We start from the raw sequence: 14,892 nt of genomic DNA, 5'->3' as shown, positions 1-14,892 counted from the left end.
AAGTCAAAAGTGCACACTGCACCAATACTAACCTGGACCTAAAGCAAAACATTGCAAAGGCAAAGGCAGCAAGTTCCCAGGTGGCTAATAAGCCCATCACAGCTGAGCTCAGCTGCAGCAATCACAAGGCAGCTACGGGTGAGGCTAGCTGCCAAACTTCCAAACAAGACTGGAAGGCTAAAATATCTGGACTGGAAAGAAAAGAGTCTGGAAAGTCTATGGCAGCCACCGGTTCTGGCCACCAGAGGGCGAGAGGAGCACAACCCAAGGGAAAAAAATCACGAATGTGACTATAGATAGGGATGGGCTGGATTGTAAATTTTAAGGGGCTTTAATGTTAGCTTCAGAACTTAGTACAAGAGCAGTACTAGGCAGACTTCCATGGTCTGTGCCCTGAGAAAGGCAAGGAAAATCAAACGCTGGTATAATAAAGTATGTCATACCATGTAAAATGAGTTTATCTTGTTGGGCAGACTGGATGGACCGTACAGGTCTTTATCTGCCGTCATTTACTATGTTACTATGTTAAAAGCCCATCCCTTGCTTTTGCTGGGGAGCAGCAGGGGCTTTAGGCGCATGCTATTGACGAGAATGAGCGTGCTGGGGCTGAGCCTGACTAGGCTGTCGGGACACGGGAGTGTACCTACATTTAGCAAAGAAATGTTTCACTGTGATTTAATTGCTGTATTTGATGTTATTCCATCAATAAAATAGATTTAAATTAGCAAAGAAATAAGGAGCACTCCACGTCCCCCAAAAACCTCCTAGTTGAGGAGGCTGTAGCAGAAGGCGCCCGGCTGGAGAGAGAAGCCATAGCATCATTGTGCTTCTTGATCTGATCGACCAGATCTTCCACTGTCTCTCAAAAAAGGTTATCCCCTGGCAAGGTACATCCGCCATCCTCTGCTGGACCGAATGATCCAGGTCAGAGACACGCAGCCATGAGAATCTGAGCATCGCTATACCTGAGCAGCGATTCTGGATGCCACATCAAAAGAATCGTAAGCGCCACTGGCCAGGAATTTACGACACGCTTTCTGCTGCCTGACCACCTGGCGAAAAGGCTTGGCCTGCTACGGAGGGAGAGCATCGACCAAAGTAGACAGCTGCCTTACTGAGTTCCACAAGTGAACGCTCGTTTAGAGCTGGTAAGACTGGATACGGGCAGCGAGCATACAGGCCTGATACATTTTCCTCCAAAAAGAGTCCAAGATCCTAGCTTCTCTGCCTGGGGGTGCCAAGGCATAATCCCTAGTACTCTTGGCTCTTTTGAGGGCGGAGTCCACCACCATGGAATTGTGTGGTAACTGAGACTTCATCAACCTAGGTTCACCGTGCATCCGATACTGGGATTCAGTCTTCTTTGGGATCACGGGAGCAGACAGAGGGAATGGCCAGTTTCGCATAAGGACTTCTTTATGCAAAGGAGCCATCACAGCTTCCTTAGGTAGAGAGAGATAATCCAGGACCTCGAGCATCTCAGCCCTGGGCTCATCCTCCACCTCCATAGAGATTGGAATAGCCGTAGCCATTTCCCGAACAAAAGATGTAAAAGAGAGGTTATCAGGGGGAGACAGTCTCCTTTCAGGTGGAGGGGAAGGTTCAGAGGGAATCCCAAAAGACTCATCGGAGGAAAAATATCTGGGATCTTCCTCTGACTCCCACAAACACTCCTCTTCAGTATCGGAAAGCACTTCTCTAAGGGAACTCCGAGACTGATCCTGTCTGGACACCGAGGATCGACGTCCTCGATGACAATTTCGAGAGGCCGACACCTGCATGGACTGCAGTGAAGCTTCCTCCACCGATGTCGAAGGGGAGTCGAGCTGGGCAGCAAGCGGCACCGAACTTGGAGACCTCACCACAGGCGAACGGCCAGACGCTGCTGCAGCAGGTGGCGCAAGAACCCCTGACACCAAAGCAGAGTGGCGCAGCAGTCCTTCCAGAAGCTCTGGAAGCAGGGCCTGGATGCGCTCATCAAGAGCCGCCATCAGAAAAGGCTGCGGGGCCGGTGGAGCAACCGGAGGCAGAATCTGCTGAGGTTCACGAGCAGGTACCGGGCTGCCAAGAGGCTGACGCATCGGCACCTCCTGTATGGAGGGGGAGCAGTCCTCTTGTCACGACGCTTCATGAGTGCCGAATCCTTCGACACCCTGGAGTTCCCAGCACCGTGTGTCAAAAGAGTTCGGTGAAGGTGCTTTTTTACTTCGCTCGATGCCCCATGCCCATCACTCTCAGTGCCAACGAGGAAGACATGGAATCCTCACAGCTCCTTGGGGTCAGGTCCGACGATGGTTGGTCCCGGTGGGCCTGCATAGCAGGAGGCCTCGAGACAGGTGGAGACCCACTCAACACCTCACTGCTTCCAGCGTAACTGAGCTTCTCAGCAGCCATTACCTCTGCTCGTGACGTCGATGCTTCCCTCGATGCCGTTGACACCACCAACCTCAGTACCGATGTCAATACTGACATTGAAAGACCGGACCGAGCCCCAAAATGTTTCTCGTGTTGGGCTTCTCGAGCTACTTGGGTCCACTTCTTCATACGCGACTCAGCCTCTCAGCAGCCATTACCTCTGCTCATGACGTCGATGCTTCCCTCGATGTCGTTGACACCGGCAAACTCAGTACCGATGTCAATGCAGACATTGAAGGACCGGACCGAGCCCCAAAATGTTTCTCACGTTGGGCTTCTCGAGCTACTTGGGTTCGCTTCTTCATATCATACGAAGGCACACAGCACAAGAAGCTGGGCTGTGGTCTGGCCCAAGGCACTGGATACACCAGGAATTGGTATCGGTTCTTGAGATGGTCCAGTTGCACCAAGCACAACGTTTGAAGCCGCTGGGTGTCTTCGATGACATGGAAGGAAAAACGGCTCCAGCGAAATCAAAAAACTCAATTGTGCCAATAAAAAGGGCACAAAAAGCTTGGTCTGCCTATCCGCCAAAACCCTAGCTAAGATTTTAATATCCACATTAAGCAGAGAGATTGGACGAAAAGCATCAGGAGAATCAGGGGCCTTACCCGGTTTAGGTATGAGTATTATGAGCGCTTCGTTGGCCCGGGACAAGAACCCCCCCCCCCCCCCCGAGACTGCCGCTTCACAGTACAGATGAACTCACCTGGTGCACCATCGTTTTATAATATTCTAGGGAGAACCCATCAGACCCTGGGGCAGTTCCCGATGCAAGAGATTTAATTGCCTGTTGAACCTCGCGCGCACGCAATGGAGCACTTAATTGACAACTGGCTTCTGGGGAAAGAGACAGGAGCCCCGCGTCCTCAAGGTAGTCCAACACTGAGGGACCCACCTGCTCCAGATCTGTCTGATACATTTGTGAAAAATAATCATGAAAGATTTGCATAATGTCAGTTGGGCTGGATTTTCTTGAACCATCAGGTGCCATCAGGGCAGGAATAAATGTTCTAGGGGACCACGCTTTCACCCCGGGAAGTAATTTACCTGGCCGGTTACCAAACTTGTAATATTGAAACGTCGAAAAAAACAGCTGCTTCTTCATGCGCTCAAGAAGCAAGGAATTTAAAGCAGCTAAAGCAGTCTTCACAGTCTCGTAATAAACTTTAGAGGGATGTTTTATGTGTGCCCGCTTAACTTGTTGGTAATGATGTTCTAATAAAAGGATCCCTTGAGTAGTTCTCTTATCACGCGAGCTCACATAACTAATTATTTCACCCTGCAACACCGCTTTTGAAGTTTCCCAGAACGAATCAAGAAATCACGAAAATCAGGGCTGTCAGATAAATAAGAAGGGAATCGCAAGGCTTCTTCAGCCCTTATGGCTGGGCCCAGTGCAAGATCCATCCAAAGTAAGGTGTGATCCGATACCACCATGGGACCCAACGCAGCCAAGATGACCCTCAAAAAAATTGAGGTGGCAGCAAAATATAGTCAATATGAGACCAAGTTTGGTGAGCCCTGACAAGTGAGTATAATCATAAGTACATAAGTAATGCCACACTGGGAAAAGTTCAAGGGCCCATTGAGCCCAGCATCCTGTCCACGACAGCGGCCAATCCAGGCCAAGGGCACCTGGCAAGCTTCCCAAACGTACAAACATTCTATACATGTTATTCCTGGAATTGTGGATTTTTCCCAAGTCCATTTAGTAGCGGTTTATGGACTTGTCCTTTAGGAAACCGTCCAACCCCTTTTTAAACTGCTAAGCTAACTGCCTTCACCACGTTCTATGGCAACGAATTCCAGAGTTTAATTACACGTTGGGTAAAGAAACATTTTCTCCGATTTGTTTTAAATTTACTACACAAATCGGAGAAAATTTTTCTTCACCCAACGCGTAATTAAACTCTGGAATTCGTTGCCGGAGAACGTGGTGAAGGCGGTTAGTTTGGCAGAGTTTAAAAAGGGGTTAGACGGTTTCCTAAAGGACAAGTCCATAAACCGCTGGGTCGGGTGCAATAGACACCACGGATCCACTAAATCTAGAAGTTTACAAAGATAAGGTAAACCCTTCCTCCTGCTCAACGCACTCCAAGCGCTAGGTGATGACCGGTCTAGAGCTGGGTCAAAAACCTGGTTAAAATCACCCACTACGATCCACGGTGCTTCATCATATTTAAGACCCAAGTTAACTAAGGCATGAAAAAAATTGGCATCATACGTATTGGGCCCGTAAACAACATACAAATAATACTCTTGACCCATATAATATAAATGCACCAATACATATCTACCCTCAGAATCCCTTTCCACCAACCGGGGCACACATGGCAGGCCTCGTTTAATAAGAACAGCCACTCCCCCTCTTTGGCCCGCAAAGGAGGAAAAGTAACACTCCTCCACCCACTGCTGACGCAACTTCTGCTGTTCTACATCAGATAATTTTGTTTCTTGTAAATATGCTATTGAGGTCCTGTGGTGTTTAAGTGTAGAAAGAATCTTGGAGCGCTTAATAGGGGACGTAATCCCTGACACATTCCAAGAAATCAAACATAGTGATGGCACAGTAGTCAACCCAATCAGAACTGCAATCAGATTCCAATCCATATAAAGCCCCCAGTCGCCCAGCCTCAACCAAGGGGAAAGCTCAAAACAGCTTAAAACCTGAATATCCCACCCCTCAAAACATAAGTACATAAGTACATAAGTAATGCCATACTGGGAAAAGACCAAGGGTCCATCGAGCCCAGCATCCTGTCCACGACAGCGGCCAATCCAGGCCAAGGGCACCTGGCAAGCTTCCCAAACGTACAAACATTCTATACATGTTATTCCTGGAATTTTGGAGTTTTCCAAGTCCGTTTAGTAGCGGTTTATGGACTTGTCCTTTAGGAAATCGTCCAACCCCTTTTTAAACTGCTAAGCTAACTGCCTTCACCACTTTCTCCGGCAACGAATTCCAGAGTTTAATTACACGTTGGGTGAAGAAAAATTTTCTCTGATTTGTTTTAAATTTACTACACTGTAGTTTCATCGCATGCCCCCTAGTCCTAGTATTTTTGGAAAGTGTGAACAGACGCTTCACATCCACCTGTTCCACTCCACTCATTATTTTATATACCTCTATCATGTCTCCCCTCAGCCGTCTCTTCTCCAAGCTGTATAGCCCTAGCCTCCTTAGTCTTTCTTCATAGGGAAGTCGTCCCATCCCTGCTATCATTTTAGTCGCCCTTCGCTGCACCTTTTCCAATTCCACTATATCTTTCTTGAGATGCGGCGACCAGAATTGAACACAACACTCAAGGTGCGGTCGCACCATGGAGCGATACAACGGCATTATAACATCCTCACACCTGTTTTCCATACCTTTCCTGATAATACCCAACATTCTATTCGCTTTCTTAGCCGCAGCAGCACACTGAGCAGAAGGTTTCAGTGTGTTATCGACGACGACACCCAGATCCCTTTCTTGGTCCGTAACTCCTAACGTGGAACCTTGCATGACGTAGCTATAATTCGGGTTCTTTTTTCCCACATGCATCACCTTGCACTTGCTCACATTAAATGTCATCTGCCATTTAGCCGCCCAGTCTCCCAGTCTCGTAAGGTCCTCTTGTAATTTTTCACAATCCTGTCGCGATTTAACGACTTTGAATAACTTTGTGTCATCAGCAAATTTAATTACCTCGCTAGTTACTCCCATCTCTAAATCATTTATAAATATATTAAAAAGCAGCGGTCCTAGCACGGACCCCTGAGGAACCCCACTAACTACCTTTCTCCATTGTGAATACTGCCCATTTAACCCCACTCTCTGTTTCCTATCCTTCAACCAGTTTTTAATCCACAATAGGACATTTCCTCCTATCCCATGACCCTCCAATTTCCTCTGTAGCCTTTCATGAGGTACCTTGTCAAACGCCTTTTGAAAATCCAGATACACAATATCAACCGACTCCCCTTTGTCCACATGTTTGTTCACTCCTTCAAAGAATTGAAGTAAATTGGTCAGGCAAGATTTCCCCACACAAAAGCCATGCTGACTTGGTCTCAGTAATCCATGTCCTTGGATGTGCTCTGTAATTTTGTTTTTGATAATAGCCTCTACCATTTTCCCCGGCACCGACGTCAGACTCACCGGTCTATAATTTCCCGGATCTCCCCTGGAGCCTTTTTTAAAAATGGGCGTTACATTTGCCACCCTCCAATCTTCCGGTACCATGCTCGATTTTAAGGATAAGTTGCATATCACTAGCAGTAGCTCGCAAGCTCGTTTTTTCAATTCTATCAGTACTCTAGGATGAATACCATCCGGTCCAGGAGATTTGCTACTCTTCAGTTTGCCGAACTGCCCCATTACGTCCTCCAGGTTTACCGTGAAGTCAGTAAGTTTCTCCGACTCGTCCGCTTGAAATAACCATTTCCGACACCGGTATCCCACCCAAATCTTCCTCGGTGAAGACCGAAGCAAAGAATTCATTCAGTCTCTCCGCTACGTCTTTGTCTTCCTTGATCGCCCCTTTTACCCCTCGGTCATCCAGCGGCCCAACCGATTCTTTTGCCGGCTTCCTGCTTTTAATATACCGAAAAAATTTTTACTATGTTTTTTTGCCTCTAATGCTATCTTTTTTTCATACTCCCTCTTGGCCTTCTTAATCTGCGCCTTGCATTTGCTTGACACTCCTTATGCTGTTTCTTGTTATTTTCAGAAACAGCATAAGGAGTGTCAAAGCAAATGCAAGGCGCAGATTAAGAAGGCCAAGAGGGAGTATGAACACTCATATACAAACACCCAACCCACACTCTTTCCATTACTCACTAAAACAAAGCCAACACCCACACCACCCTCTGAGCATACTCCCACACCCAAACCCATGTACTGAAGATGAAACCCACCCAAACCCCGTCCTCCCCCCCCCATACAACTCCACCTTCCCGTCCCCCTCCCCCATACAACTCCACCTCCCCACCCCCTCCCCCAACATAGACATCCCCACACACTCAACAACTATGACCGTCCCGTCTACAACGGAACAGTCAGAGGGGTCCTAAAACACTGTGGCGTACCCATCCCCAATCCCAAAGTGCAAACTTAAGTATAAAGACATACATTCCCTCATGATGTGTAGTAAGTAAAAAAAAAAAAAAAAGCAGAGTCTGCAGGTGTCCAATTAGTTCTATGGTAAGAGTCCAACATATCTACAAAACTAAAGAACAAAGTCCATCTCGATCTTTTACTGACAGGAGGGGTGCAGTCGCCTCATGCCAGCAACTCACTGCAGGTGAGCCTGGCCTTGTTGTTGCAATTATAACAAAAATGTCTCCTCCACTGCAAACAGTTAGTCTGTTCCCAGGCAGGCCGCAAGGCCACCCGCAGAGTGCCAGGTTACTCCGTCAAAAGTTTGCATAGCGCACAAGTTCTCAAACCCAAGTTAGGAAACACGCAACCCTAACTCCAAACCCATGGAGAGTGCCTGCAACAAACAAAATAGTCTCCAGTACGGTCTCTGGCTCCTAAAATATTATTTGCCAAAAATCTCAGGGAACAAACAGTATACCTGCTTCCATTCATGTACTAGGTTGATTGATCCACTCCAACATTGCTTCAGAAGAGGAGGATTTCCAGTTTCCATTGACAAGCACTTTCAGAGTAGCCGGGTATTGCAAAATAAAATGATATTGTTTTTCTACCAGCCTAGTACAGGCCGAGGAAAATGCTTGTCACATAGCCGTCAAGGTGGCAGAATAGTCCTGAAATATTGTCAAATCGCTGTCAAATTTTGTATCATCCCTGCAGTTCTTACAGAGCCGCAGCACTGCTGCTTTCTGAGAATAACTATGAAATTTGGCGCTTACCACCTGGGGTCTCAGGTCTCTTGTAGGCTTTTGGCCAGTGGTGTACTGGTAAATGTTTAACAACAGGCTCTCTCCCCGGTCCACCTCTGCGCCCCCCCCCCCAGTCCACCTCTGCGCCCCCCTGTCCAACTCTGTGCCCCCCCCCCCAAATTGCAGAGCTGGCTATAGCCATGGAGAGAGTCTGGGGGCGGCGGCAATGAATTACTCTCTCTAGGGAAAAAAAATTCCAAACTAATTCATGTTTAATGCGGGATAAAATGCCATAAATAAGTAAATAAATATAAACTTTTAACGTTGAGAACCTGATTCTCATAACATGATGTCTGTTTTAGAAGCCCTTTACCAGGAAAAACAAATCTCTGCAGTATACCTAAAATGACACAAACCAAATTAGCGTACAGACCAGGAATTAGGAGAACAGTCTTGCCAACTCTGAAAAAATGTGTTACCAAAATCTCAGAACCTAACAACAGATCCCTCCCTATTCAGACACTTAGCCTTGCAGTCATACATACAGAACAGAGATAGCCCTTATTCAAATTCTTCAAAAATTAACCTGAAATCCTAAGAAGTTAGACTCTGCATGCAGCACAATACCAGAAAAACAAAGAAACACATTGCTATACATTGCAAAATATGATAGCAGATGTAAATTCTCAAAGTGGACATATTCCAAACACTAAAATTGAAATAAAATAAACTTTTTTTCTACCTTTGTTGTCTGTGACTGTTTTCTGATCATGCTGGCCCAGTATCTGATTCTGCTGCTCTCTATCTGTTCCCTTGACTCCGTTTCCAGGGTTTCCTTTCCATTATTTCTTTTCTTTCCTCTCCTTTCTTCTTCATTTCTGGTCCTCCGCAGACTTGACTGTCCAGTGGAAATCCACGTCTACCCTATTTTCTCCATCCATGTGCAGTTTTTGTCCTCTCTTTCTTTTCCATCATCTCAGCTTCCTTCCTCTCTTTGTTCCTCCAAGTCCAGCCTTTCTCTGACCCTCCATCCATCACCCATATCCAGCAATTCTCTTCTCCCCTCTGCCCCCCTCCCATCATCCATCCCCAGCAGCAATTCTCTCTCTCGCCCCTGCCTCCCTCCATCCATCCATACCCAGCAGCAATTCTCTTCTTCCCCTGACCCCCTCCATCCATCCATACCCAGCAATTATCTTCTCGCCCCTGCCTCCCTCCATCCATCCCCAGCAGCAATTCTCTTCTCTCTCCTACCCCTTCTATCCATCCATATCCAGCAGCAATTCTCTTCTCTCCCCTGCCCCCTCTATCCATCCATACCCAGCAGTTCTCTTCTTTCCCCTGCCCCCCTGAATCCATCCATACCCAGCAGCAATTCTCTTCTCTCCCCTGAACCCCTCCATCCATTCCCAGCAATTCTCCTCTCTCCCCTGCCCTCCCACTCCCATCCATGTCCACCATCCCCAGCAATTCTCCTCTCTCCCCTGCCCTCCCGCTCCCATCCATGTCCAGTGATTGTCCTTCGCCCCCACCCTCCCCTCCCGCTCCCATCCGTCTTTTTCTATTACCTCTGTCGAAGCGCTGCGTTATTTAAAGCTCTGCTGCCCATCTCCAGCCTTCCCTGCTTGCTTCGTGATGAGTTTGTTCCCTCAGAGCCCGCCTTCTGACTTCATTTCCTTTTCTGCGAAGGCGGGATTGAGGGAACGAACTCATCACGAAGCAAGCAGGGAAGGCTGGAGACGGGCAGCAGAGCTTTAAATACACAGCACTTCGATGGAGGTAATAGAAAAAGATGGATGGGAGCGGGAGGGGAGGGTGGGGCGAAGGACAATCACTGGACATGTTTGGGAGCAGGAGGGGAGGTAAGCATGGCCTGTGATGGCGCCCTCCTGCCATGCTTACCTTGTGTAATGGAGCTGGCTCGCCCCGAAGAACAACCGGCTTGCAAGATCTGTCACGCGGTGTGCCCGGTCCAGGCGGTCTGCTCTTCCTCCCCCGCATCTGAGAATGTCGCTTGAGCATCGTTTCACTGATAGATTCAGGAAACCTGATGAACTGCAGATTATCTCGGAGGACGTGATTCTCCAAATCTTCTAGTTTCTGGTAGTACTCTTGAGTTAAGCGCTCCAACTTCGCCAGGCCCCCCGTATGGGCCTGCTGAGTATCCTCCACCTCGGACACAGATGCTTCCAGTTCTCTAGTCAGATGCGTTAATTCCGAGGTTAAGGCTGCTTAGACCAGAAAGATGTTCTGAAAGTTGTGTGAATCTAGGGTCCAGTGCACGCACCACCGATTCAGTTAATTCCACTATCATAGCGTCCAATGAGAGCGTGGCAGCAAAGGCGCTGGAGAGGCGGCCGTCATTTTGGTATCCAGGAGTTCTTCTGCCGCTCATCTTTACGTTTTGACTTCTTGGGAGCCTGCGACATTGCAGCTCGAGTTAAATATTTGTCCATAGGTCTCTACCAACACATTAGCTAAGAATCCAGGTATCTAAATCCAGGGGAATGAAAGATATGTATGGATTAGGATGGGTCCTTGAGCAGCCAGTACAACACAAGTCTTCCACTGCTCGCAGCATCACGTGACTCCCTCAGATTAAAAGATTTTAAGTCATACCATGATTTTCAAACTGTTTTAACACCACTTGGTGTTGGTGTACTGCTCCACAGTATATGCTGCATTAATGGTTAACATGTTAAGTGTAAAGTGCAGTACTTTCCTCTTCTCTATCTCACTCCCTGCTCCATTCCATGATTGTAAGTTAATGCAGAAATTTCAGCATGTGATGAGTGCCGAGCTGTTGCCTTAACAGCATCTGCTAATTCCCACATTAACTGTTTATTGCGCTTTAGTAAATGGAGCCTGTTGGAGGAGGCGGAAGGCCTCCAATTATTTAACATACAGAATTAATTCCTCATATTTTTGGACAGAGAGAAATGGAGATTTCTCTCCTTCTAATCATGGGAAAAGCTTGATGGAATAGCAATTACTCTCTACCCCTCCTCTTGCCAAGTCAGGTAATTGAACCTGATTGCCCACGATCTCTCCCATTGAATATGGTCAGGCCTCAGGGAGCTCAGGAGACAGAATTCTTTCCCATGCCCTTTGAAGTAAGGCTACTTCAATCCAGGAGAGAATTACTCTTTTTGTTGTAACTATAAGAGGACATAACACATAACACTTGCAGAAGACTTCTTTCTGTCTAAAACAAAAGATCAATACTGTATCTCACAAACGAGAGGCAACTGAACTTGTCTGAGACGCAGACTACTGGGGATAGGCAACTGGAGCCCTTTTGTAGCTTTCTTTATTATGCATTTCCTTGAAAAACTAGAGAAACTATGTTCTGACATGTTTTCCAAAACACAGAGGCTGGGCTATCAGGTGAGAAATATATCACATCTGAAAGGAAACAGTTTAACTCTTGTCTCCACTTTTAGAATAAGGATATAAGAGAAATACTAAGATAAAAGATCAAAGGTTCTGAGAAATATATTCTTATGTGAGAAAAGCTGTAAAGATGAATAAAAGACATATAGAGGCATATTTTCAAAGCACTTAGCCTTCCAAAGTTCCATAGAAACCTATGGAACTTTGGAAGGCTAAGTGCTTTGAAAATATGCCTCATAATGACCCAAAACATTTGGACAACAGACCAAATGTGGAGGAGTGGCCTAGTGGTTAGGGTGGTGGACTTTGGTCCTGGGGAACTGAGTTCGATTCCCACTTCAGGCACAGGCAGCTCCTTGTGACTCTGGGCAAGTCACTTAACCCTCCATTGCCCCATGTAAGCCGCATTGAGCCTGCCATGAGTGGGAAAGCGTGGGGTACAAATGTAACAAAATAAAAATAAAATAAATATTTCTTCAAAGGAAATGATATGTATTTCTTTGTTAAACAAAGGAAATCCTGACTGACTGTAAGATGCTAATTAAGGAGGGGAGAAGTCCTCCCCTCCCTCTTGCTCTCTGTACTGTATGGAAAGAAAGCCCTATTTTGGAAGGCAGGAAAGATGGGCAGTGTACATCTCTTTTGGCTTCCAAGCCAGGGAGTCTGAAAGAATGTCCTGACAACATTTTCCATTGTAATTTCATTTTCTGTAAGATGTTCTTCTTTTCTATTCCATCCTATACTGTATCTATACTATTTCTTATTTTTTGTCCTAATTATGGATAAAGAATAAACATGTGTTAACCCCAGGAAGCTTCCTTGGCTCTCTCCTTTCTTTGTTATTGTCTTAAGCAGGCTTAATCAGCTGTCAGTTTCTAAGATACCAGTTGAGAGGATTGTTTTGCGTGAGTAGTGCTGGCTGGGTAACAGCTCTGGGGCGCAGCACGAAAAAGGCGCTAACAAGCCTTATCTGTGTTCTCTCTAAAGGCAATTAAATAACTGGGCACATGCAGTTACATGTGCCTTCTGCATGTGAATTCACAGACAAGCAGCACTTACATGCATAAGTGAACTATGCTGTATTCTGTACATAAGTATTGGCATACTGGGAAAGACCAAATGTCCATCGAGCCCAGCATCCTGTTTCCAACAGTGGCCAATCCAGGTCACAAATACCCAGCAAGATCCCAAAAATGTACAAAACATTTTATACTGTTTATCCCAGAAACAGTGGATTTTCCCCAAGTCCATTTAATAACGCTCTATGGTCTTTTTATTTAGGAAGACGTCCAAACCTTTTTTAAACTCTGCTAAGCTAACCGCCCTTACCACATTCTCTGGCAACGAATTCCAGAGTTTAATTACATGTTGAGTGAAGAAACATTTTCTCCAATTTGTTTTAAATTTACTATATTGTAGCTTAATTGCATGCCCCCTAGTCCTAGTATTTTTGGAAAGTGTAAACAGACGCTTCACATCTACCTGTTCAACTCCACTCATTATTTTATAGACCTCTATCATATCTCCCCTCAGCCGCCTTTTCTCCAAGCTGAAGAGCCCTAGCCACTTTAGCTTTTCCTCATAGGGAAGTCGTCCCATCCCCTTTATCATTTTCGTTGCCCTTCTCTGCACCTTTTCTAATTCCACTATATCTTTTTTGCGATGCAGCGACCAGAATTGAACACAACATTCGAGGTGCGGTCGCACCATGGGAGCGATACAAAGGCATTATAACATCCTCATTTTGTTTTCCACTCCTTTCCTAATAATACCTAACATTCTATTTGCTTTCTTAGCCGCAGCAGCACACTGAGCAAAAGGTTTCAACATATCATCAACAACGACAGCTAGATCCCTTTCTTGGTCCATGACTCCTAACGTGGAACCTTGCATGACGTAGCTATAATTCGGGTTCCTCTTTCCCACATGCATCACTTTGCACTTGCTCACATTAAACGTCATCTGCCATTTAGACGCCCAGTCTCCCAGTCTTGTAAGGTCCTCTTGTAATTTTTCACAATCCTCCCGCGATTTTACAACTTTGAATAACTTTGTGTCATCAGCAAATTTAATTACCTCACTAGTTACTCCCATCTCTAGGTCATTTATAAATATGTTAAAAACCAGCGGTCCCAGCACAGAGCCCTGAGGAACCCCACTAACTACCCTTCTCCATTGAGAATACTGACCATTTAAACCTACTCTCTGTTTTCTATCTTTTAACAGTTTAAATCCACAATAGAACATTACTTCCTATCCCATGACTCTCCAATTTCCTCTGGAGTCTTTCATGAGGTACTTTGTCAACGCCTTCTGAAAATCCAGATACACAATATCAACCAGCTCACCTTTATCCACATGTTGTTCACCCCTTCAAAGAAATGTAGTAGATTGGTGAGGCAAGATTTCCCTTCACTAAATCCATGTTGACTTTGTCTCATTAATCCATGCTTTTGAATATGCTCTGTAATTTTGTTCTAATAATAGTCTCTACCATTTTGCCCGGCACACGACGTCAGACTTACCGGTCTTTAATTTCCCGGATACTCCTCTGGAACTTTTTTAAAAAATCGGCCACCCTCCAATCTTCAGGTACCACACTCGATTTTAAGGATAAATTACATATTTCTAACAATAGCTCCGCATGCTCATTTTTCAGTTCTATCAGTACTCTAGGATGAATACCATCCGGTCCAGGAGATTTGCTACTCTTCAGTTTGAAGAACTGCCCCATTACATCCTCCAGGCAAACAAAGAATTCATTAAGTTTCTCCGACTCATCAGCTTCGAATACCATTTCTGGCACCAGTATCCCACCCAAATCTTCCTCGGTGAAGACCGAAGCAAAGAATTCATTTAATCTCTCCGCTATGGCTTTGTCTTCCCTGATCGCCCCTTTTACTCCTCGGTCATCTAGCAGTCCAACCAATTCTTTAGCCGGCTTCCTGCTTTTAATATACCTAAAAAATTTTTACTATGTGTTTTTGCCTCCAACGCAATCTTTTTTTCGAAGTCCCTCTTAGCTTTCCTTATCACTGATTTGCATTTAACTTGACATTCCTTATGCCGTTTCTTAGTATTCCTTCTTCCATTTTCTAAAGGATTTTCTTTTAGCTCTAATAGCTTCCTTCACCTCACTATTTAACCACGCCGGCTGTCATTTGGTCTTCCGTCCTCCTTTTTTAATACGCGGAATATATTTGACCTGGGCTTCCAGGATGGTGTTTTTGAACAGCATCCATGCCTGATGTA

General features: G+C 45.8%; 1 protein-coding gene across 8 annotated transcripts in view; it reads right to left on the bottom strand.

Annotated features, from left to right (window-relative positions):
• PPARA (peroxisome proliferator activated receptor alpha) overlaps window positions 1-14,892 on the bottom strand; it is a 652,237-nt gene that overhangs the window by 118,915 nt on the left and 518,430 nt on the right. The gene's annotated exons all lie outside the window — the stretch shown is intronic.

This window comes from Microcaecilia unicolor, chromosome 9, assembly GCF_901765095.1.
Source record: "Microcaecilia unicolor chromosome 9, aMicUni1.1, whole genome shotgun sequence".
In the NCBI taxonomy this organism is placed as follows: domain Eukaryota; kingdom Metazoa; phylum Chordata; class Amphibia; order Gymnophiona; family Siphonopidae; genus Microcaecilia; species Microcaecilia unicolor.
This window is presented reverse-complemented; position numbering and strand designations above follow the sequence as displayed.